The sequence below is a fragment of the Hyaena hyaena genome, unplaced genomic scaffold (assembly GCF_003009895.1).
Source record: "Hyaena hyaena isolate Hyena2069 unplaced genomic scaffold, ASM300989v1 scaffold_16, whole genome shotgun sequence".
Taxonomy (NCBI): Eukaryota; Metazoa; Chordata; class Mammalia; order Carnivora; family Hyaenidae; genus Hyaena; species Hyaena hyaena.
Genome location: NW_024080650.1, coordinates 1225713 through 1248355, shown reverse-complemented (window position 1 = coordinate 1248355; position 22643 = coordinate 1225713). Strand labels below are relative to the sequence as shown.

The following is a 22643-nucleotide window of genomic DNA, read 5'->3' as shown; positions in this document are numbered from 1 at the left end:
ACAGTAAGAACTTCTTTGGTGATCATTTTCAATTTTCACTGCTGTGTCATGCAGAATCCCAGATTAAAGAAGTTTTTGGTGGACCATGTTACAACATGGGGGAAAGTATTGGAAGCATAGGACAGAAGACAAGTTCAGAGGAAGATTTAGGGAATCAAGGAAGGTTTCATGGAGGTTGTGTTGCTTAATGACAGACCATGAAGAATAAATGGTCGAGATAGCCTGAAATGTGCAGATAGTGGAAATATCCAGAACGAAGATAGGGAGGCTTATTCAGGCAACCATAACTAATGTATTTGACTAAAGTGTGGTGTTTAGAGAAATAGTGGTGAATGGGGTTGAAAAGTCTGAGCCAGTTCACGGGAGGGCTTTAGTGTTGAGTTGATGAATTTGTACTTTGTTTAGAGTTGCTTATCCATGAGAACACTGTATTACAGAGGTTTCTAACAGGCGCCTTCAGAGCTATGATAAAATCTTTGGGAAAAAATCTACATTTTTTTCTATAAAAAGATTTTCAGAGGGATTCATAACCCTAAAACAATGTTAAGAACCACTGTTCCTTTAGAAATGAAATGTTTCATGTTTTGAAGATGTTTCTGGAAGACTATTGATTTTCTGTTTGGTTTACTTTGAACTACTTGGAAGATAAAATGGAGCTCTGAGGAGCCTTAGTCAGCACTCTCTGTGGAATACATTATCAATGTTGCATACTAAAAAGTTAAAATACTATTTCAGGAAGAATATGAAGTAGGTCCAGGGTTCTTAGAAAAGTGATGAAATGATTACATAAAAAGAAAAATTCATAGCATTCAGTTCAAAATGCAGCTGTGATTTCTGTTTTCTGTGTCTCAATTTTTGTTATTTCAATTCACTACCACCACCCATTTAGAACTCCAGAATTATATAAAATCATGACACAGTTCTGAGGAGAGGAAACCAACAGCTGTGTTCTTAAAAGTTTTTTTTTTTTAATGTATTCTGTAAAACTGCTTGTTCTCTGCTGTGAGTTTTCAGTGGAATAACCTACTTAAGGAATAAAATGATACATTACATAGCTGTTTGAATGTGTTTGTTTGGACTGCTATAACAAAATACTGTAGCCTGGGTGTCTTATAAATAACAGAAATTTCTCACAGTCCTGAAGGCTGAAAAGTCCAAGATCAAGGTGCCTGCAGATTCAGTGTCTAGTGAGAACCCACTTCCTAGTGCTGTCTCTTTTTACTGTGTCATCACGTGGTGGATAAGGGCAAGGGAGCTATCTGGGCTGGGCCTCTTATAAGGACACTAATCCCAGGGCGTCTGGTGGCTCAGTCAAGTGTATAACTGAGGTCATGATCTCACAGTTTGTGAGTTCAAGCCCCACATGGGGTTCAGATCCTCTGTCCCTCTTTCCCTGTGCCCTTCCTCTGCCTGCATGCACACATGCTCTCTTAAGAGAGAGACAGAGTATGAGTGGGGGAGGGTCAGAGAGAGGGAGACAGAATCTGAAGCAGGTTGCAGGCTCTGAGCTGTCAGCACAGAACCTGATGTGGGGCTCGAACCCACAAACTGGGAAATCATGACCTGAGCTGAAGTTAGATGCTTAACAAACAGCCACCCAGGCACCCCAATAATAAACATTAAAAAAAAATAATGAGGGCACTAATGCCATTCATGAGAGCTTCACCTTCGTAACAGTCATTTTCAGATACCAGTCACCTTGGGGATTATGTTTCAATATATGAATTGGACGTTGGGGGATACAAACAGTCTATAGCACTGACAGTATGATACAGGAAAAAAAATCGGTGTTCTTCCATACAACTCAATTTCTAAATAATCAACTGCCATTAATATTCCATTTATTTTCTACCTGAGATTAATGTTACTTAAAAGATTTACCTATAGTGTTTTTCATGCTTCTCTGGTAGTGAGCTTCTTCTTTTTCATTTTTATTATAAAAATTATAAATACACTCAAAAGTAGATAGTGTAACATACCTCCATATGCCCATCACAAGATGTTCAGCTGTTATCAGCATTTTGCCCCATTTGTCTTATTTCTCCATTTTTCTTTCACCTTCATTTGCAGAGGTATTTAAGTTTTAAGTTTTTTATTTTAGAGAGAGAGAGAAAGTGAACAGGGAAGAGGAGCAGAAGGAGAGAGAGAGGATCTTAAGCAGGCCCCATGCTCAGCATGGAGCCCAGTGCAGGGCTCAGTCCTAAAACCCTGGGATCATGACCTGAGTCAAAATCAGGAGTCAGACATTCAACCAACTGAGCCACCCAGGTGCCCCTGTTTGCTGAGGTATTTTAAAGCAAATCTCCAGCATTTCATTATATGACGTATTTCTAAATGCATTTCTAAAAAAAGTAAAGATGTTGTCCTAGAGAACCAAAATGCCATTCTCACACCTATTAAAATTAACATTTACTTTCTGGTGTCATCTAATAGATAGATCCTATTCAGTTTTCCCTGATTATCTCAAGAATATCTTTTTTAGAAATGTCTTGTTCACACCAGGATTCAAAGTCCCTGGACCACATTTGGTCATTTTGTCTCTCATGTCTAATTTGATCTAGACATTTGATCTAGGCAGATCTTCTTCTTATCCTCTCTCCCCACCTTGTTTGGTGTGTCATGGACTAGTTGCAGGAACCAGGTCGTTGGTCCTGTAGAATTTTTCACATTTGGGATTTGTCTGTTGGCTTCTTCATGGCATCAGTTTATTAATCTATTCCCAGTATTTCCTACAAATGGAAGTTAGTTCTAGAGGCTTGACTAAAATCAGACTTAAGTGCTTTGGCAAGAATGCTCAAGCGGTGCTTAATATTATACCACATCCAGAGGCCTGCTGTGTCTGGCTACTCCCACTTGTAGTAACGCTAAAAGACTCCACTGGTGATCATGTCAGTATCCAGTATTTTGTCCTTTGCAGCTCCATTTTCTTATCGTCTTATTCTTTTATCTTATTCACAATTATTAACAGGGATTCTGTAAAGAAGACTACCTCATCGAGGAGGGCTATTTAAGGTTACCCTGAAATAATGCTTTGTATAAGAGACTGTCACGTATTTTTATAACACTTGTGTTCTTGATAAAAGATAATGAGTTTGAATCAGAATGAAAAGAATTGAGTTAATCTATTGTTTTAATGATTGTCAGTGAAATTCTGAGTATTCTAGCAAAATGTGAATGATTGCTTTTTTACAATTGAGAATGTGGACTCCAGTTGCTCTGAAAGTTCAAAGTGTATATATGAAAGCCTGTTATAGACTAGAATCAAGCAGTGGAGAAGAAAGAGTACTAGATTAGGATTAAAAAATCAGGGGATTGGGGTGCCTGGGTGGCTCAGTCGGTTGACCATCTGACTTCGGCTCAGGTCATGATCTCACGGTTCATGGGATCAATCTCCGTGTTGGGCTCTGTGCTGACAGCTTGGAACCTAGAGCCTGCTTCGGATTCTATGTCTCCCTCTCTCTCTGCCCCTCCCCTGCTTGTGCTCTGTCTCTCTCTGCCTCTCAAAAATAAACATTAAAAAAAAAAAAATCGGGGGATTTCCAGAGTCATTTTGGCCCAGCCCCTGAGTATCTATCCATTCATTCTTCCTAGGTTGAGCATTTTGTGTGTGTGTCCCTAAAATATTGTTAGTGTGTTTGTGAAATTGTGTGTAAAGAAATAAAAGTTGTATGTTGCAGAATTATGCTTGAATATATTTAAAGACATGAAGAATTCTGCATTGAATATCATTCTTTTTATTTAAATTGTACTTTATGTGTCTCTTGGTCACTATTTCTCCTAATACTTCTTGTTTAACTTTATGTCTTCACATTCTTACCCAGTAAAACTACTAAATAAAGTCATGCTGCGAAAAAGCCTTACTTATTTGTCCTGCTTCATTTACCTTAAGCCATACTGTTTTTATTCATTTTTTGAATTTGTGTGCTGTGGGAAAGTAACCTTGATACCAAATGAAAATTAAAGAGGCCAGTGTTCTTAGCTTAGTGACCATCTCTAGAGAGCCTCTAATGTTATTTGAGAAAGCCATTAAAAGTTTGTGCTAATATGATTTCTCATGGGCAAACCCTTGCCTATTATTATTTTTAAATAATAATACTGTGTCTCTTTTCTGAAAGAATGCTGTTATAAAGGGATGCTTTCAAAAGACCATCGGTAAGATCTGTACTTATTTTTAGTCAGTTCAGGTACGCATAAAAGCTGATTACTCTAAAATGGTCTTAGGATTGAAGTGGTTTTAGTATTGAAAATACATTTTCCCTAGGTTTCGGTACCAAAAGAAAAAAACACCAAAAACAAACAAACAAACAATTACATTTTCCTACATTAGAATTAAACCAGATGCTTATGGAACACCTACTGTCTTTAAGTCATTGCACTTACTGAGTAGCAGCGTTGATTTCACTATTTGGATAAAGACAGTCCTTTTTTTGTTTGTTTGTTTTTTAAAGAGTCCTCTAGGAAATTGTATTTCAGCTGTTGCCTCCTCACCCTCATTTAATGCAGCCAGAAGTCCCTGGTCCTGGGCTCCACCAAGCAGCTTTTGTCCTGTTCCCTTCTTTGTTAAGTGGGCTAGAAAGTGGTGGAGTACTGGAATTAGAGGGCTTGAAACTCTCCTCTTTGGAGTCCACAAAGCTTGTGTATTCTCCTTTCTATCCTCTGCCAGACACAAGGGTGGCTTTTGTCTTTTTAGGAATATTTCAATTATTTCATCCAGTATGCTGCTTGGATTTACTGTCTTACCCTTTATTCATGTCAATAAATGCTTATTGAGTATCTTTTTAAAAAATGTTTATTTATTTTTGAGAGAGAGAGAGAGACAGAGACAGAGCTTGAGCAGGGGAGGGGCAGAGAGAGAGAGGAAGACATAGAATCCAAAGCAGGCTCCAGGCTCTGAACTGTCAGCACAGAGCCTGATGTGGGGCCTGAATCCACGAACTGTGAGATCATGACCTGAGCCAAGTTGGATGCTTCACTGACTGAGCCACCCAGGAACTCCTTTATTGAGTGTCTTTTAAGAGCCAGGTATTGTTCGGTCTGAATTTATAGAAATCTCACACCTTGTGGTAAGTAACTCCTATTGAATAACTCCAGTACATTGAATAAAGTGAAGGTATAGTTCAATTCTGAATTTATTAGATCTGAGGTTGTAATTCTAATATTCTTTTTCTGACATTTTAAATATAATCTGACTTAAAAGTTCCTGTAAAGCAAATGAAAACTGGCTCCTCATAAGGAATTTCAATACTTCCTGCAGGCTAAGATAACTAAGCACAAATGCAGTGAAATCAGTAGAACTCATATTTAGATTTTATTCAGACTGACTTTCCAACTCTTAGAAACCTAAGCATACATTATTGTAGTTAATTACAAGCTTCATTTCCTAAAGGCAAAAAAGGCATGTGGCATTTAAGTTCTGGCCCTACTATTTGTTAACTGTGTGGCTTTGGTGAATCACTACCTCTCTTAGGCTCAAATGAAGGTAATTCTAATGGAATGTTTGAAAATTATTGAGCTTATAATTAAATTACTCCAGAGATATCGTGAGTAAGGTCTCTCTCATCTAATTAAGTGCTCTCCTAATGATTTTTGTTGTTAGGCAAGTGATGGAACATGGAAAGAGTTGGAACACAAAATGGAACACAAGAACAATCCTTGCTATATCTCAGTAATCTCCTTTTCATAAGGATGGGACCAGTTATGCCTCCATTTTTGCCTGGTTGCTGAGCTGTGGCTGGTCTCTTAGAGGTTCCTTTCCAGTGGTGGTCAGATGATATTTAAAAAAGTCATTACCACTTAACTGCTCTACATAGTTTCCTTAACTTTTTAGGAGGTTCTGGATACATCATTTCTAATGGTTGTCTTAAGTCTGTTCTCTTCCCTCTCCCTTTTTATTAAGCAGCTATTTGAGACATAATTTATAGCCCATATATTTAAAGTATACAATGCAGTGGCTCTTGGTATATTCAGCATTAGGCATACATTACCACAATCACTTTTAGAATATTTTCATTATTATTATTATCCCAAAAAGAAACCCTTATCCTAGCCATCATTCTTCAGTCCTGCCCCTCCTGCTCCCTCATTCTCCACCCTAAGCAATGACTAATCATCTACTCTTTGAATCTCTATAGATTTACCTATTCTGGGCTTTCATATAAAAAGAATCAGACAATATGTCATCCTTTGTGATTGGCCTAACATGATGTTTTCAAGGACTATCTATGTTCTCTTTTATAACAAAAAGAGTTATAAAGATTCCTAGAGGGGAGCACCTGGGTGGCACAGTCAGTTAGCATCTGACTTTGGCTCAGGTCATGATCTCACTTTGTGAGTTCAAGCTCCGCATCAGGCTCTATGCTTCAGTGCAGAGCTCACTTCAGATCCTCTGACCTCTTTCTCTGTCCTTCCCTCTGGTCTCAAAAATAACTAAGCATTTTAAAAACAGATTCATAGGGGTAGACTAACCTATCCTATAGGAAGAAGAGATGAAACGATTTTTTTTTAAAGTAAAGTTGACTGGTATCAGGATTGGTTGTCAGTCACAAGTGAGAAAAGTCCTATAGTTACTGTAACTTCCAACCCAAAAATGGTGTTCTAACATAGAATGTGGAAAAGATTCATGTCTCAGCATTCTTTTTAGCTTCATTTGTGTATGTGAAAAATGTCATAATTATTGGTACATCATTCAATATGGATAATAAGATATAACTCTGTGGGACTGCTGTAACTAAAACTGTTGCACACTCTCATTTTTATTTGCTATTTTCCTTTTGTAACTAATTTTCCTGCTGACTGTTCTGCATAACTCAGATATTATGATGTCTGTGGTTATGTGCTAATGTCTGTGGTTACATACTGCATTTTTTATTTTTATGTGAGCTTGGTGTGCTAAAGCCTAGGTATTTTGTTTGGGGATAACCAATGATTTATATATATACACACACACACACACACACACACACTCATATATATATTGTATATACATACATGTGTATGTTTATATGCATGTATAAATGTTGGAAGCCAGATGCACAGAAGTACAATCTTCAGAGCATCTTCCCCTCCAAATTTGTGGATGTAGTTAAAAAAAAAAAGGCCAGCCTTTTAACTTTGAAAAACCTGACCTCTCTATGCCTTAGGTTCTTCCTCTATAAATTGGAGCAATTGGACTGTGATACTTAATTAGTGCTGATGGTCTTTAACTCTGTGATTCTGTGATGGTATTGGTAAATGTACTACTGATGAGCCCAGACTACTTCCTACATTACATCAAGAGGTTAGCGTTGTAATGTCAGATTTCCTGTGTTCTAATTAGTTATGTAATGTGATGTCATGACAGAAGGCTAATGATATGTCTTAGCAAAAATCAAATTTTTCTGAAGTAGAATTAGGAGCCATGGTCTGATATTCCAAATGGTCTATTAATATAAAATAATTTAAAATAATACTCACTTAGAACATCTATATATAAGATAAATATTCAGCTATGAGTGGCAGAACCTCCCCCCCAAAGTGGCTTAAAACAAGTTTAAATTTTATTTCTCAGTCATGTAAAAGTTGGCACAAGTCTGGTATGGAGCTACATGACATCGGGGACTGCTTACCAATTGTCCCTTTTTACACTGTACCTTCCCTCTTGGGTGTAAACCATATTCTTATTGAGCAAGATGGTAGCATCCACATTACAGGAAGCAGAATGGAAAGAGGGATGAAGCAGAAAGTAGAAGGTACCTTCAATGCTCTGTTAAGCATGATTATGAGATTTTTCCATGTGAATCATCACATGTGAATCCATGAGACATATGGCCATACATAGCTGCAAGGAAAGCTGGGAAGTATAGCCATGTGCCTCACTAAAAGTTCTACCTACAGTGCAAGAAAGGAAGAAAAGATATTAGAGGTGGGGAGCCTACTACAGTCTGGTTAATGATAAATGAAAGGGGAAACTAAGGATCATTTGCCATTGTATCTCTTCCACTAAAGAAGGAATGTTTTCTATTTCTAGTAGGTTATATTGGTTCCCAAAATGGAAATGTCATTTTATAGGTGAAGAGCTGACAATGTTATGGGAACATCTCTTAAGAATGTGTGGTTCTCTTTTCTGTAACTGGGTTAATGCACAAGAGCTTCCAAGAGAGAATTGCTGGTCAATTTCCTGGTTTGAATTCATGAGTTGATATTATGATTTAGGAGCCAGGCTCTTGTGAGTTTAGTTAATGTGAGTTTTGCCCACTGAGCCCAGTAGCCCCTGAGAAAACTGATCAAGCAAAGAATAGACCCAACCCTAGTTGTACAATAACTTTACAGGGAACATATGCTTTGTAAGGCTTCATTTGACCTGAGCCACCCATATCTTGATCTTGAAAGGGGAAAAATTACAGACTTACCAATAGTCTCTAATATATCCATCTACAAAATCAAAATAATAGTGTTTTGCATGATGAAGATTAGTAATGGTCTGGTAAAATTTTTTTATATAGGAAAGAGCCTCTAAGGGCTAATGATGTTCCAAGTCTTGACTCTTAAAAACCCATTTAGAGAAGAATTATTCACTGTTTTGGAATGATTATGACCTTTTCAGAATTTTTGAAAATACGGGGGCACCTAGGTGGCTCAGTCAGTTAAGCGTCTGACTTTGGCTCAGGTAACGTTCTCACGGTTCGTTGGTTTGAGCCCTGTGTCGGGGTCTGTGCTGACAGCTCAGAGCCTGGAGCCTGCTTCAGATTCTTTGTCACCCTCTCTCTCTGACCCTCCCCTGCTCACGCTGTCTCTCTCTCAGAAATAAATAAAACATTAAAAAATTTTTTTAAAGAATTTTTGAAAATACGAAATCAGCAGAACCAGACTCACCCCTAGAATATTGAAATAACATGTTTCATCTGTGTCATTATCTCTCAGCTGTTCCATAGTTTGCCTGAAATCTTCTTAAGGGTGATGTCTTCCCATATCTTTCTTAAAAGAACACAGTGATCCCAGTAGACAAAGAAGAGCCTTTGAGGCTATATATCAGACTATAATATCTAGAAACTTGAGGTAATCATCACCAGTGTCAAAGTACCAGGCAGCCTGCACACTTCTCTGATTTCGTAACTATTTGAGGTTTGCTAAGTTAGTCATGAGCATCTTAGATGGTGTTTTATGGCTGTAGAATTCTCCTACAAAATTAAGATCTAAAAACTGATAGGCTTTTGATATATGCAGATTAGCCATGTAGAACTGTTGTTGAAGAAACGTAGCTAAACTTACTTGAATTTCCCAGAATTCCCTACTCCAGATCACTTCAGAAAGGAGTCCACTTGTGGCCCACACTCAGAGATTTGGACTGGAACAGAATGGCCCAGGAAAATGTGGCCTACACTCAAATTATCCCTCAGGAAAATTCAGACACCAACTCCAATGCTAACTTTGCACCAGAGAACTAGAAAAGACTCTGATGATGTTGATAAGTACTCCTTATATACCAGGTACATCCTCCAGAGACAGATGTGGTAACGATCCCCAATTAACACATGAGGAAATTGAGACTTGCCCACAGTCCTAGTGAGGGGAGTGGCTAAGGTTGAATCTGCACTTAATGCCTCTGCAGTGGCATCTTCCATAGAGCTCACTTATTGCGGTAGAGCCCTCTGATTTACCCTCATTTCCTGGATGATGAATTTCTAAACCACAGAGACATTGTTTTTTCTCATTTTAAGGCTATAGAATAACAGAATCTTCAATCAACAGAATCTTTTCCATTTGTTGGCTTGTTCTTGTTTTACCACTCCAGGAGTGCTTGTGGTTTACTTAACTTCCTTGTTTAGGTTTTAGTACATCTAGTTTATGCCTTGTAATCTTTCTTCTTTGGGAATTCTAAGCTCCTGTAGGAATGAATTCTAATAAACCATTACCCTTTTTGGTCATTGAGAATTCACCAATAAAGTTCTGGAACTAATGTGCTCAACCCAGAACTTTCAAGAATAGGAGGTAACCTATAAAAGTTTATAGAGGACCTTCTTGGCACTTCTCCCAAAGCAACTTCACAGGGCCTAGGGACTGTGCACCTTCCTTGTGGTTCAGGTTTGATTTAGAATTACCCACAACTCAGCCACTTTTATGATACAATTTACAAAAGCCAATCCATATGTAAAGGAAATGTAGTGCCTTCCAATAACCTTTTGTATACTTGAATGTAATTATTAAGTTACCCTATCTATAGACTGAACAAACTCAAGTCCTTTAATTAAAAAAAAATTAATCTTTCATGACTGCTCCATTAAACAGAGTTGTATTGATTTCTTTCTGGTACCCTGTGTTTTTCCAGGGAGTTACAAGTGAATGCTGATGTATTTCTGTGGACAGAAGTTTTAAATACAACTGACCTCTCCAGATTATCACAGCTGACTTTTCCCTTTATTTAAAGAGTGGCTCTTTTTCTGTCTTTAGGGCCACTCTGGCTCTTTGTTTCAGGATATGTTCTTGGTTATCACATACACCCAGCAGTTCCCAAGCCAAGTTTTCAATAGTCAGTGCTGTTTCCAGAAATGCCATGACATTTTCAGAATCAGAATAAAATAAACTTTAATTGATTTTAATTTAAAAGACACAGTTCTTTGTCACAGATTGGAGAAAACTAAAGAGACATAACTAAGTGTGATGTGAGGTCTTGGATTAGATCCTAGAAAAGAAAAAAACATCATTAGAAAAACTGGTGACATTTGAATGAAGTCTGCAGTACAGTAGTGTTTTATCTGTGTTGATTTCCTGTCCTGGTGGTTGTGTAAGATTTTAACATTAGGGGAAGGTAGGTGAAAGGTTTATGGTAACTTGTGCAACTTTTCTATAAATCTAAAATTATTTCAAAATTAAAAGATATACATGTATATTCACAGCTCCAAATTGGTAATTATAGTGTTGGCCTTTCTTAAGTCTCTCTCTAAGGCAATAGCAATGGCTCAGGATGTATCAGCATACTCAGTGCCCACCAGAATCTCTTTCATTTGTACATCCTTTGAAACACTAACAGTGCGATGAAAGCTTTTTAGTTAAGGTCCATGGAAGGCAGCAAGATCTCATGGAAAGAATAAAGGATTTGGTTTCAGATGTGAATTTCAGTCCCTATTCCACCATTCACTAGTTTGCAGTAGGGCAGCTACCTTGACCTCTCTGAGTCTTAATTCCTTCATCTGAATACAAAGTATAATACCCATCCCACAGTGATTTTAAGAATTAAATGAGATTCATGTATGTGAATGCTGGTCATAAACTCTAAAACACTATCTAAAATGTTCACTTTGGTTCATATCCCAAAGAATTGTTGGAAGAAAAAAGATTCTCCACTTTCAGAGATTTTAAGGTTATTTTTTTCCTAGATTAATTGTATTGAAGCATTGAGTGCAATCAGAATCCATAGGTGATATATTTATAATTGTGCTTACAATATTTTGAATCTTTTATCAGTGACAGCCAGTTTCAACTTGAACCAATATGACTAAGAACCATAAAGCAGGAAGCTGAATATTGTAAAGTGTATTTAACATAGAGATTTTACATGCACATTGTTTTCACTTATTTAATCCAATGTCTAGCCCTTTTGCTTTAAAAGTCATAACATTAAGAAGAGAAATTCAAATATGAAAGCTCCAAATTTGTTGGTTTTCCTGAAATTTAAAGTGAAAGTCATCAATGGAATCTGTGGAGCTACTTTCAAGAAAGACCCTAGAAAGGTACAATGTCCAGTCTACCAATTATATGAGGCTTATATACAAACTTGTAGTTTGTTTCCAAAAGTAAGTTATTCTGTCAAATTAAAAAAATAAAAAGCTCAGCCAAAATATTTAAGTAGTGCTATGAGCTATATGTGGTGAAATTTTATTTTTTTAAATTTTACATCTGAGGAATATAAAGTTGATTTTATTTATTTATTTTTTAAATATTTTTATTTATTTCTAGGAGAGAGAGAGAGAGAGACAGCGTGAGCAGGGGAGGGTCAGAGAGAGAGGGAGTCACAGACTGAAACAGGCTCCAGGCTCTGAGCTGGCAGTCAGCACAGAGCCCGACGCGGGGCTCAAACCCACGAACCGCGAGATCATGACCTAAGTGAAAGTCGGACACTTAACTGACTAAGCCACCCAGGCGCCCCTAAAGTTGATTTTAAATTCATATTTCAGGTGGTTAAATGCTCTGAATCAGTACCTGGTGAAGGGCTGCTCTCTGGTTTCAATCAGATGTTAATTATTCTTCTTGCTGTGTCTACTGATTTTTAGCTGTTTCACTAAAGCAACCTCAGGTAGATCAATCAGGCTCTTTTTTAGAAATCCCAGTAAAGCCAAGACCAGGTGTGCCTGGGTTGCTCAGTTGATTAAATGTCCAATTTCAGCTCAGGTCATGATCTCACAGTTGGTGGATTCAAGCCCCTCATTGGGCTCTGTGCTAACAGCACAGAGCTTGGAGCCTGCTTCGTATTCTATGTCTCCCTCTGTCCTTGCCCCTCCCTTGCTTGTGCTCTGTCTCTCTCTCTCCCTCTCAAAATGAATAAACATTAACAAAAAATTTTTTTTAATTTAAAGCCAAGACCAAAAGGTCAAAGAAATAGAAGATCTTCTAGTGAAGTCAGAGCTGCTCGTCAGTAGTCCTCAATTGCTTACTTTTGAAGAAGGGAAATATTTAAAAGATTGTTACTGAGTTGGTAAAATGAAGGAATAAAATCTGTTATCCTCAAGCAATATATTTTCCAATTTAGTTAAAAGCAGTTCATTAGCAATAGATGGAAACTTCCTTAATATATGGTGTGTACGTGTATGTCTGTGTCTGTGTCTCAGAGCTATATACATCCTACTTACTGATGAAACAGCAATCTTAGAAGATTATGAGGAAGACAACAATAGTCATCGTATTTTTAACATTGTTCTAGAAATGTTAGATAATTGAGAGAAGAAATAACTTATAACATTTGTAAAAGGAATTAAAATCATTAGATAATTATCCTAAGCGTATGTTGATTTAAGATGGATAGCCACAGGATATTTATGAAATATCTAATAATCCTTGTGGAAAATTTTCCTCACCAATCTATCCAGAAAAGGCAAAGGTTTTCAACGAAGTGTTTCAAATAATAATCAAATTTGTAGAATCCTTACAAATGTTTACAAACAACACAGGGAACCTTTTTCTATTTCCATTTACAATTAAATTTCTGTTGTATTCTCCTTAGTACTATATGCACATAGTATAAAATATAAAAGGTATTTATTTATCTATTAATGTTTATTTTTGAGAGAGAGAGAGACAGAGCACAAGCAGGGGAAGGGCAGAGAGAGCCCAATGTGGGACTTGAACTCATGAACCATAAGATCATGACCTGAGTCAAAATTGGAGGTTTAACCAACTGAACCACCCAGGCGCCCTTCAAAAAGTATTTTATTTTATTTTATTTTATTTTTAATTTTTTTTTAATGTTTTATTTATTTCTAGGAGAGAGAGAGACAGCGTGAGCAGGGGAGGGTCAGAGAGAGAGGGAGACACAGACTCTGAAACAGGCTCCAGGCTCCGAGCTGGCAGTCAGCACAGAGCCCGACGCGGGGCTCGAACCCACGAACCGCGAGATCATGACCTAAGCGAAAGTCAGACGCTTAACCGACTAAGCCACCCAGGCGCCCCTTCAAAAAGTATTTTAAACAAATATTCAGTGAAAAGTCAGTCTTCCTCCAGCCCTGTCAGAAACAGTCAGTGGCACCCATTTTTTATATATCCTTTAAGAGAAATTTTGAGCATATATAAAGCTAGCTTCTCTCTTAATCTTTTCACATTTATGGTAATGTGCTACATATACAGTTCTGTACCTTGTTTTTATTTTGTTTACTTAGTAATATTATCATGCAAACTGTGCCACATCAGCACAAAATACATTTTTAACCACCCAGTGCTCATCATGACAGGTGCACTCTTTAATCTCCATCACCTGCTTCACCCATCCCCCCACCCACCCCTCCTGTGGTAGCCATCAGTTCTCTATAGTTAAGAGTCTGTTTCTTGGTTTGTCTCTTACCCCATTGCTCATTTGTTTCTTAACTTCCACATCTGAGTGAAATCATAGGATATTTGTCTTTCCCTGACTGACTTATTTTGTTTAGCATTACATTCTTTAGCTCCATCCATGTTGGAAATGGCAAGATTTCATTCTTTTTATGGGTAAGTAGTATTCCATTGTATATATACCACATCTTCTTTATCCATTCATCAATCAAAGAACTCTTGTGCTGCTTCCATATTTTGACTGTTGTAAATAATGGGGCAGTAAACATGGGGATGCATGTATCCCTTTGAATTAGTGGTTTTGGATTCTTTGGGCAAATAACCAGTAGTGCAATTGCTGGGTCATAGGGTAGTTCTATTTTTAACTTACTGAGTAACCTCCATACTGGTTTCCAGAGTGGCTGCCCAGTTTTTATTCCTACCACCAATGCAAGAGGGTTCCTTTTTCTCCACACCCTTCCAACACATTTGTTTCTTGTATTGTTGATTTTAGCCATTCTGACCAGTGTGAGGTGATATCACATTGTAGTTTTGATTTGCACTTCCCTGATGATAAGTGATGGTAAGCATCTTTTCATGTGTCTGGAGAAATATCTGTTCATGTCTTCCGCCCATTTCCTATTTAGATTATTTGTTTCTCATGTGTTGAGTTTTAGAAGTTCTTTATATATTTTCGATACTAGGCCTTTATTGAATATATAATTTGCAAATATCTTCTCCCATTCTGTAGGTTGCCTTTTAGTTTTGTTGATTATTTCCTTTCTGTGAAGAAGCTTTTTATTTTGATGTAGTCCCAATAGCTTATTTTTGCTTTTGTTTCCTTTGCCTCAGGAAACATATCTAGAAAAAAGTCACTACACTAATGTCAAAGAAGTTACTACCTGTGTTCTCTCCTAGGATTTTTATAGTTTCAGGTCTCACAGTTAGATCTTTAATCCATTTTTAATTTATTTTTGTGTATGGTATAAGAAAGTGGTCTAGTTTAATTCTTTTACAAGTTGCTGTTCTGTTTTCTCAACACCATTTGTTGAGGAGACTTCTTCCCATTGGATACTTTTTCCTGCTTTGTGAAAGATTCATTGACCATAGAATTGTGGCTTTATGTTCTGGGTTTTCCATTCTGTTCCATTGACCATGTGTCTGTTTTTGTGCCAGTACTATACTGTTTTTGATTACTACAGCTTTGTAATATAACTTGAAGTCTGCAATTGTGATGCCTCTAGATGTGCTTTTCTTTTTCAAGGTTGTTTTGGCTATTTGGGGTCTTTTGCAGCTCCATACAAATTTTAGGATTGTTTGTTCTAGTTCTATGTGAAAAATGCTGTTGATATTTTCATAGGGATTGCATTAAATGTGTAGGTTGCTTTGGATAGTTTGGACATTTTATCAATATTTTTTCCTCCAGTCCATGAACATGGAATGTTTTTCCATTTCTTTATATTGTCTTCACTCTCTTTCATCAGTGTTTTATAGTTTTCAGAGTACAGGTCTTTCACCTCGTTGGTTAGGTTTATTCCCAGGTATCTTACTTACAATATTTTTTTAACAACTGCAAAATTAGTTTATGGTGATAAACTATAACCAGTTACATATTTAGATTGCTTCCAACCTTTTGCTATTATAAGCAGGACTGCAAAGAAGAGCCTGGGACGTATGTGTTTTTGAGTACACATGTAAGCACATTTGAAAGTTAAATTCCTAAATGTGGAATTGCTGGGTTAGTGGGTAAATCCATGCATAATTTTGCCAAGTTGTTTTCATGGAGACTGACAGTTTAACTAACTGGCAATTTCACTAAAAATATGTGGGTGCTTACTAATGGGTAATGTCAACTACTGGATAATATCTACTTTATGATATATTAGAGTCCTATATGAATTTAGACTGCTCTCCAGCTTTCTTGTAACCACCAGGGTAGGCTAGATTAAATCGTAACAAACAGCCTCAAGCTCTTAGTGGTTTATAATAAGAAATTTCTTTCCTTTTGGTACATGTCCATCAAGGGTCACTGGAGGCTCAGTGCCATGACTTTCACTCAGTAACTTAGGCCAACAGGGTTGCCACCATCTTGAACATTGCTGTTTGTCCTGGCTAACAGGAAGAGGGCCGTGGAGAGTCTCACACCATCAGTATAGACATACATGTGCCCAGAAGATAGAAAGCTGGAGATACTTGGCAAACTACAGCTATGATTAACTATCACATCTTTATTCTGTCCTGTTAATCTGTCAATTCATGTGGTAGTAACACAAGTTTTTCTTTTTTGAAATATGTCTATTTTCTCATTTTTATTTTTCCAATTGAACTAGAATTAGCTTCTCTATTCTCCACCCTCCAGAAAAAGCCAAATTATGTCAGTATTCTTTATTTTATCTGAATTAAATTTATAGATTTTTTAAAAATTGGTATCTTTATAATATTGAGTTTCCACAACCAAGAAGCAGATATATATTTTCAGTTATTTACATCTTCTTTTGTATCTTTCATATTTTCTTAATATAGATTGTGTATATTTATTAGTAAGTATTATTTTTTATTTTACTATCATCTGCAAATAATAATCATTTTAATTCCTTCTGTAGGGGCACCTGGGTGGCTCAGTCAGTTAAACGTCTGACTTCAGCTCAGGTCATGATCTCACAGTTTGTGGGTTCAAGCCCCACATTGGGCTTTGTGCTGACTGCCAGCTCAGAGCCTGGAGCCTGTTTCAGATTCTGTATCTACTTCTCTCTCTGACCCTCCCCTGCTCACTCTGTCTCTCTTTCTCTCTCTCTCTCTCTCTCTCTCTCTCAGAAATAAGTAAAACATTAAAAAAAAATTTTATATAAAAAAAATTCCTTCTGTATAATCAGGTTGTTTATCTTGAAGGAATAGAAAAGATATAACCATTTCTCAATAACATATCCATTACATAATCAAAACAAATTTTTTAAAAGTTCATACTGAAGATTTTTCTTTTCATGATCCATCTTTTTATTAATTCTAATAAATAAGTAGATTACCATTATCCCAACAATAATACATTTATTCCAGCAACTAGAAGCACTTACCAATTTTTAAGAATTATATTTGTTTTGTGCTCTGCAGGTGTCTATTATGCCCACCTGTACAACAACCCAGGAGATGATGAGCCATTAATGTAGAATAAGATCTGGCTCTAAAGAAAGAGGCTCACTGGCTCATTCATCAAACTTGAGAGATGTTGAAAATTAAACATCCCCAGGTAATTAGAGTATGGTTTTGAGTGATATAGGCATTGCTCTCCTATTGCATTTTGATTTCTTTTGTTGTGAGAAAAAACATGTTTTGTGGGGAAGCCAGGGGGGTGGGGGTGGGGGGGAATCAGCTTAGTTTTAAAAGTAAGCAGGTATTGTATTACATTTAGGGTTTGTTTCATGCTAAGAATGAGAACTACTCATTACATCTTATTTCTTTGTACTGCCTTTGTAATTATGATGTGAAGTTTAACCTGAGAGTATTTTCCTTCTTTGAACTTGTTTTGTACTCGTATTGTGTACTCATTTTGTACTCCTCTCTCAGCATTACTCTGCTCTTTTTTCTACAATCCATACTCTTTTAAGAGTTCCATCCGTAACCACAAGAATGTGAGTTAAATAGAATTTGGTCATTTAGTGCTGATAAGCAGACTATTTGTGAAATTATATGTATGGTTGTGCTTAAGACAGAGGACATAAAGGAATACAAGACATCAAATTTGAATACCTTATCATCATCAAAATGACTCATAAAAATCTGATGAAATGATTTCAGCTGAAAATAGAGACTTTATCATTACACAAAAATGGAGGAAAAGTCTTTATGGAGCCAACACAGAATAATTACTGGGAATATGGCAGAGTAAAAAGAGATGCACCAAAATAACAAATACCTGAAATATAAAATGTTTAAATAGACAACTTCAATTGTGGTGAGCAAAGATAGCACTACAGCCTTGATTTTAGAATTTGGGCAGTACCAACAAAGAGAAAAGCTATGTACAAACCCAGGGAAAACAATGGTAATAGAAGAAATGGGGGGGGAACCCTGAAATGCAGAAGGAATGGAATTGTCAATAATAGGGCTGAAAAGAGTAAAAGACACAAAGACTATTAAAAAGAACTAGTTAGAATTTAAAAACAACAATAACAGCACCTTTAAGCACTGTGGTAAAAGTATAAAAAAATGTACATCCTTTAAGGGGAAAAATGTCATCAGAATAGTGGAGTGGTCACGGCACCTAGGTGGCACAGTGTGCTTAGTGGGTTGAGCATCTAACGGTCTTGATCTCATGGTTGGTGAGTTCTAGCTTGCATCAGGCTCTGTGCTAATATCTCAGAGCCTAGAGCCTACTTCAGATTCTGTGTCTCCATCTCTCTGCACTCCCTTGCACACTCTCTGTTTCTCTCTGAAAAATAAACATTAAGATTTTTTTCGTCAGTTGATGGACACTTAGGCTCTTTCCATGTTTTAGCTATTGTTGAGAGTGCTGCTATGAACATCGGGGTACGTGTGCCCCTATGTATCAGCACTCCTGTATCCCTTGGGTAAATTCCTAGCAGTGCTACTGCTGGGTCATAGGGGAGTTCTGTTGTTAATTTTTTGAGGAACCTCCATACTGTTTTCCAGAGGGGCTGCACCAGTTTACATTCCCACCAGCAGTGTAGGAGTGTGCCCATTTCTCCACATCCTCGCCAGCATCTAGAGTCTCCTGATTTGTTCATTTTAGCCACTCTGACCAGCTTGAGGTGGTACCTCAGTGTGGTTTTCATTTGTATTTCCCTGATGATGAGGGACACTGAGCATCGTTTCATGTGTCTGTTGGCCATCTGGATGTCCTCTTTGGAGAAGTGTCTGTTAATGTCTTCTACCCATTTCTTCACTGAATTATTTGTTTTTTGGGTGTGGAGTTTGGTGAGTTCCTTACAGATTTTGGATACTAGCCCTTTATCTGATATGTCATTTGTAACTATCTTTTCCCCTTCCATTGGTTGCCTATTAGTTTTACTGATTGTTTCCTTTGCCGTGCAGAAGCTTTTTATCTTGATGAGGAAGATGTGGTTCACCTATACAATGGAATACTACATGGCAATGAGAAAGAATGAAATCTGGCCATGTGTAGCAACATGGATGGAACTTGAGGGTGTCATGCTGAGCGAAATAAGTCAGGCAGAGAAGGACAGGTACCATATGTTTGCACATATAGGTGGATTAGGAGGAACTTAACAGAGGACCATGGGGGAGAAGAAGGGGAAAAATAGGTGGGGAGAGGGAGGGAGGCAAACCATGAGAGACTCTTGAGTGCTGAGAACAAACTAAGGACTGATGGGGGTGGGGGAGAGGAGAAGTGGGGGGTGATGGGCATGGAGGAGGGCACTTGTTGGGATGAGCACTGGGTATTATATGGAAACCAACTTGACAAACTAAGAAAAAATAATTAAAAAATAAAATAATTTTTTAAAGAATACTGGAGTGGTCAATAAAATTAAGGCCAAATGGAAAGATTCAGGTTAGATTTCATGTAATAGACAAATAGGTTATAACAAATCCTGTATACCTCTTTTTTTATTCCTGCAACTCTTCTTCAAATAATGGTAGGGTGTGGGGGTGTTGCAAATAGGAAGAAGTTTCAGTAAAGGAAAAACTGAAGTTATTGTAGAGAAAAACAAACCTTTGCCTACAGATTGAGAGTTTGGCATGTACTTATTTTCTAGATATGAGACTTACAGAATGCTCACATACCTACTTACCAGTTTAACACTAGAAATAACTATCCTCTGGAGGATAAAAGATAAGAATGACCTTAGACTTTGTAACTCAGATAACACAAGATGCATTTAGGGAAATATTTACAGAATACCAGCCAATTATCTTGTCTAGTTGTTTGCCTTTTGAAGGTAAAAGATTTTTGAGCCCTGATATCTTAGAATCTCCAGTAGCCAAGTACCAGAGGAGATTTTAAAAGACTGGGAATGCAGAGGAAATTTCTGAAAGTGATAGAAACTGGAGCACTTTGAAGGAGGTGAGGTGGTGGTACCATCTAAGAGTGGGAGCTTTGGTACTCAGACACAAAGCACCTTGGCATGATCTCTACCTGAGGTTCTGCATTCTGGGGTTTGGGTCTCTGCATATATGGAAATATAACCTTACCTATACTCAAGGATAACCAGGGCCTAGGGAAATCTTGCTGACCAAAGCTCAGAAGACTGCCAATTTACAGACTTATCATGAGAAATAGAATTTTCAGGTGAGCCAGGGGCACCTGGGTGGCTCAGTTGGTTAAGCGCCAGCTGTTGGTTTCAGCTGAGGTCATGATCTCATGGTTTGGGAGTTTGAGCCCCACATCCAGCTCTGCACAGACAGTGTGGAGCCTGCTTGGGATTCTTTCTCCCTCTCTCTCTCTGCCCCTCCCCTCTTGTTCTCTCTGTCTCTTTCAATAAATAAATAAACTTAAAAAGTTAAAAAAAAAAAGATTTTTCAGGTGAACTTAAATGTTGACTAGGCATGAGTAAAACTTTTGTACTTTCCCTTAAGTAAGTCACATGGGGAAAACAGAATTAAAATTACTATATAACTTTGGTACATTAGAATAGATTTAGAATCAAGGAATGTAAGTGGTTTTAAGAAGTGTTTCTCTGCTAAACTTGGCAGTATTCTTCCCTGGTATAGGGATGCTTTTGGGGAGACCTAAATGCTTGACATTCACTGGTGCACTGTGGATATGGCAGGAAATGTATGCTTAATTCTATGCATATATTCCATGCTTCTATACAAATGGATTTCTAACACCTACTCCCTTTAAGTCTTTTAATACCAGGGATGCCTGGGTAGCTCAGTTGGTTAAGCATCCAACTTTAGCTAACGTCCTGATCTCACAGTTCATGATTCAAGCCCTGCATTGAGCTCTGTGCTGACAGCTCAGAGCCTGGAGCCTGCTTCAGATTCTGTCTCCCTCTATCTCTGCCCCTCCCCCACTTGCACTCTGTGTGTGTGTCTCTCTCTCAAAAATAAACATTAAATCCTTTATACTATTGGCTCTACCAGCTTTTACAGACATAGACATAGACAAATACTAGGCAAATACATCACTGGATTTTTTTTTTTACCTTAAATTCAAAAGATGTAAAAAACTCTGTATATAATGAAAATTTTGTCCTTCCTAGATTCTTCGTCCCCTCACCAAAAGCAACTCATGTTATCAATTTCTTAGGCATCCTTCCAGAGATACACATATTCAAGCAAATTCCTATATTCTTTAGTAGTGAAATATGCCAAATCTAACTGGTCATAGATATGTTGTGATTTTATTGGCCTCTGACAAAGTAGAGAACAGTCAGCTATGGACTGAGCTGCAGAGGCTCCACATCTGCTCCTGACTATTAATAGAGACACAGAACCTGCCATCTAATTCTTTTAGGCTCAAGTTATTGCAGTAGAGCCAGGTCCTGGCCAGCCTAGTGAGGCCACACTGTGGCTCATTAGCTGAACCTCAGTCACAGGTCTGAGAGAATGATCTCTTCTGCAATTGTTTCCTATGCCTTAGCTAAATGAACAGGGATGTATCTTGGTTTTCTTATATTTGTAATTCCTTCCTGAGACCATCTTTGGTTGTGCTTAGAAGATAAAAAGATTGCATCTTCTAAAGCACATACTGTCTGGGCAGTGTCCCATTTGGGCAGGGTCTTGAGGGACAACTTGTAAGTTTGCTATTTTATTGGCAGAACAACGAGCCAGAGATCAGCTAGTCCAAAGCAAAGTTATATTTGGTGAGAATATATTTATAATTATTATTTTAGGTGACATATAAGTAAAAAGCCTATTTGAAAATCACTGTGTTCATTTGCCTTGGTTTATGTTTTGTAGCTAGTTGTTCTTGGGGTCTCACTGCTCAGAGCTGTGAGTGCTTTATTAAGATTTATATTTATGTAGGCATTTAATCACACCTATCCTAAAAAAAATTTCCATGTTAGGTTCCAAAATAAATGTACAAAAAGCAGTAGCTTTTCTCTATGCCAGGAATAACCATAGAAATATTCCCAATAACCTTAGAAAACATAATCGAAGAAAAGATCCCATTCATAATAAGAGCAAAAATACATATAATAACTAGGAATAAGTTAAAGGAAAGTATAAAGACTGTATGAAAGAATAAAGGTATACAACCTACTGAACGGCATAAAATAAAACTAGAACAAACAAAATATAAGCCCCCTAAAGTAAATTATAAATTTAATATAATTTCAGTCAACTTTCCAACAGGATATCTTTTAAATTGTTTATCTGGAAAAAAAAAAAATGGTATAAATAGCCTTGAGGAGTACCTGGGTGGCCCAGTCGTTGAGCATCTTACTCTTTTTTTTTTTTTTTTTTTTTTTTTACAAATACTTTATTGTCAAATTGGTTTCCATATAACACCCAGTGCTCATCCCCACAAGTGCCCTCCTCCATGCCCATCTCCCCCTCCCCCCCACATCCATCAGTCCTCAGGGTTTTTTTGCGGTTGTTTTTTTTTGACTTTATCACCTTTATTAGCATGAGTTTCCTTTTTTTTTTTTACTAATAGTTTATTGTCAAATTAGTTTCCACACAACACCCAGTGCTCATCCCCACAAGTGCCCTCCTCCATGCCCATC

At 37.3% G+C, this 22643-nt stretch overlaps 1 protein-coding gene across 2 annotated transcripts in view; it reads left to right on the top strand.

The window, feature by feature from the left end:
* Positions 1-22643, top strand: part of RNF24 (ring finger protein 24) — a 74515-nt gene that overhangs the window by 10120 nt on the left and 41752 nt on the right. The window contains exon 1 of one of the 2 annotated variants that reach the window (XM_039224411.1): positions 17137-17236. The exons of the other annotated variant lie outside the window; for it this stretch is intronic. The gene's annotated coding sequence lies outside the window, so the exon portion shown is untranslated. Of the gene's footprint in view, positions 1-17136; positions 17237-22643 lie in introns of those variants that run through there. 2 annotated transcript variants of the gene reach the window in all.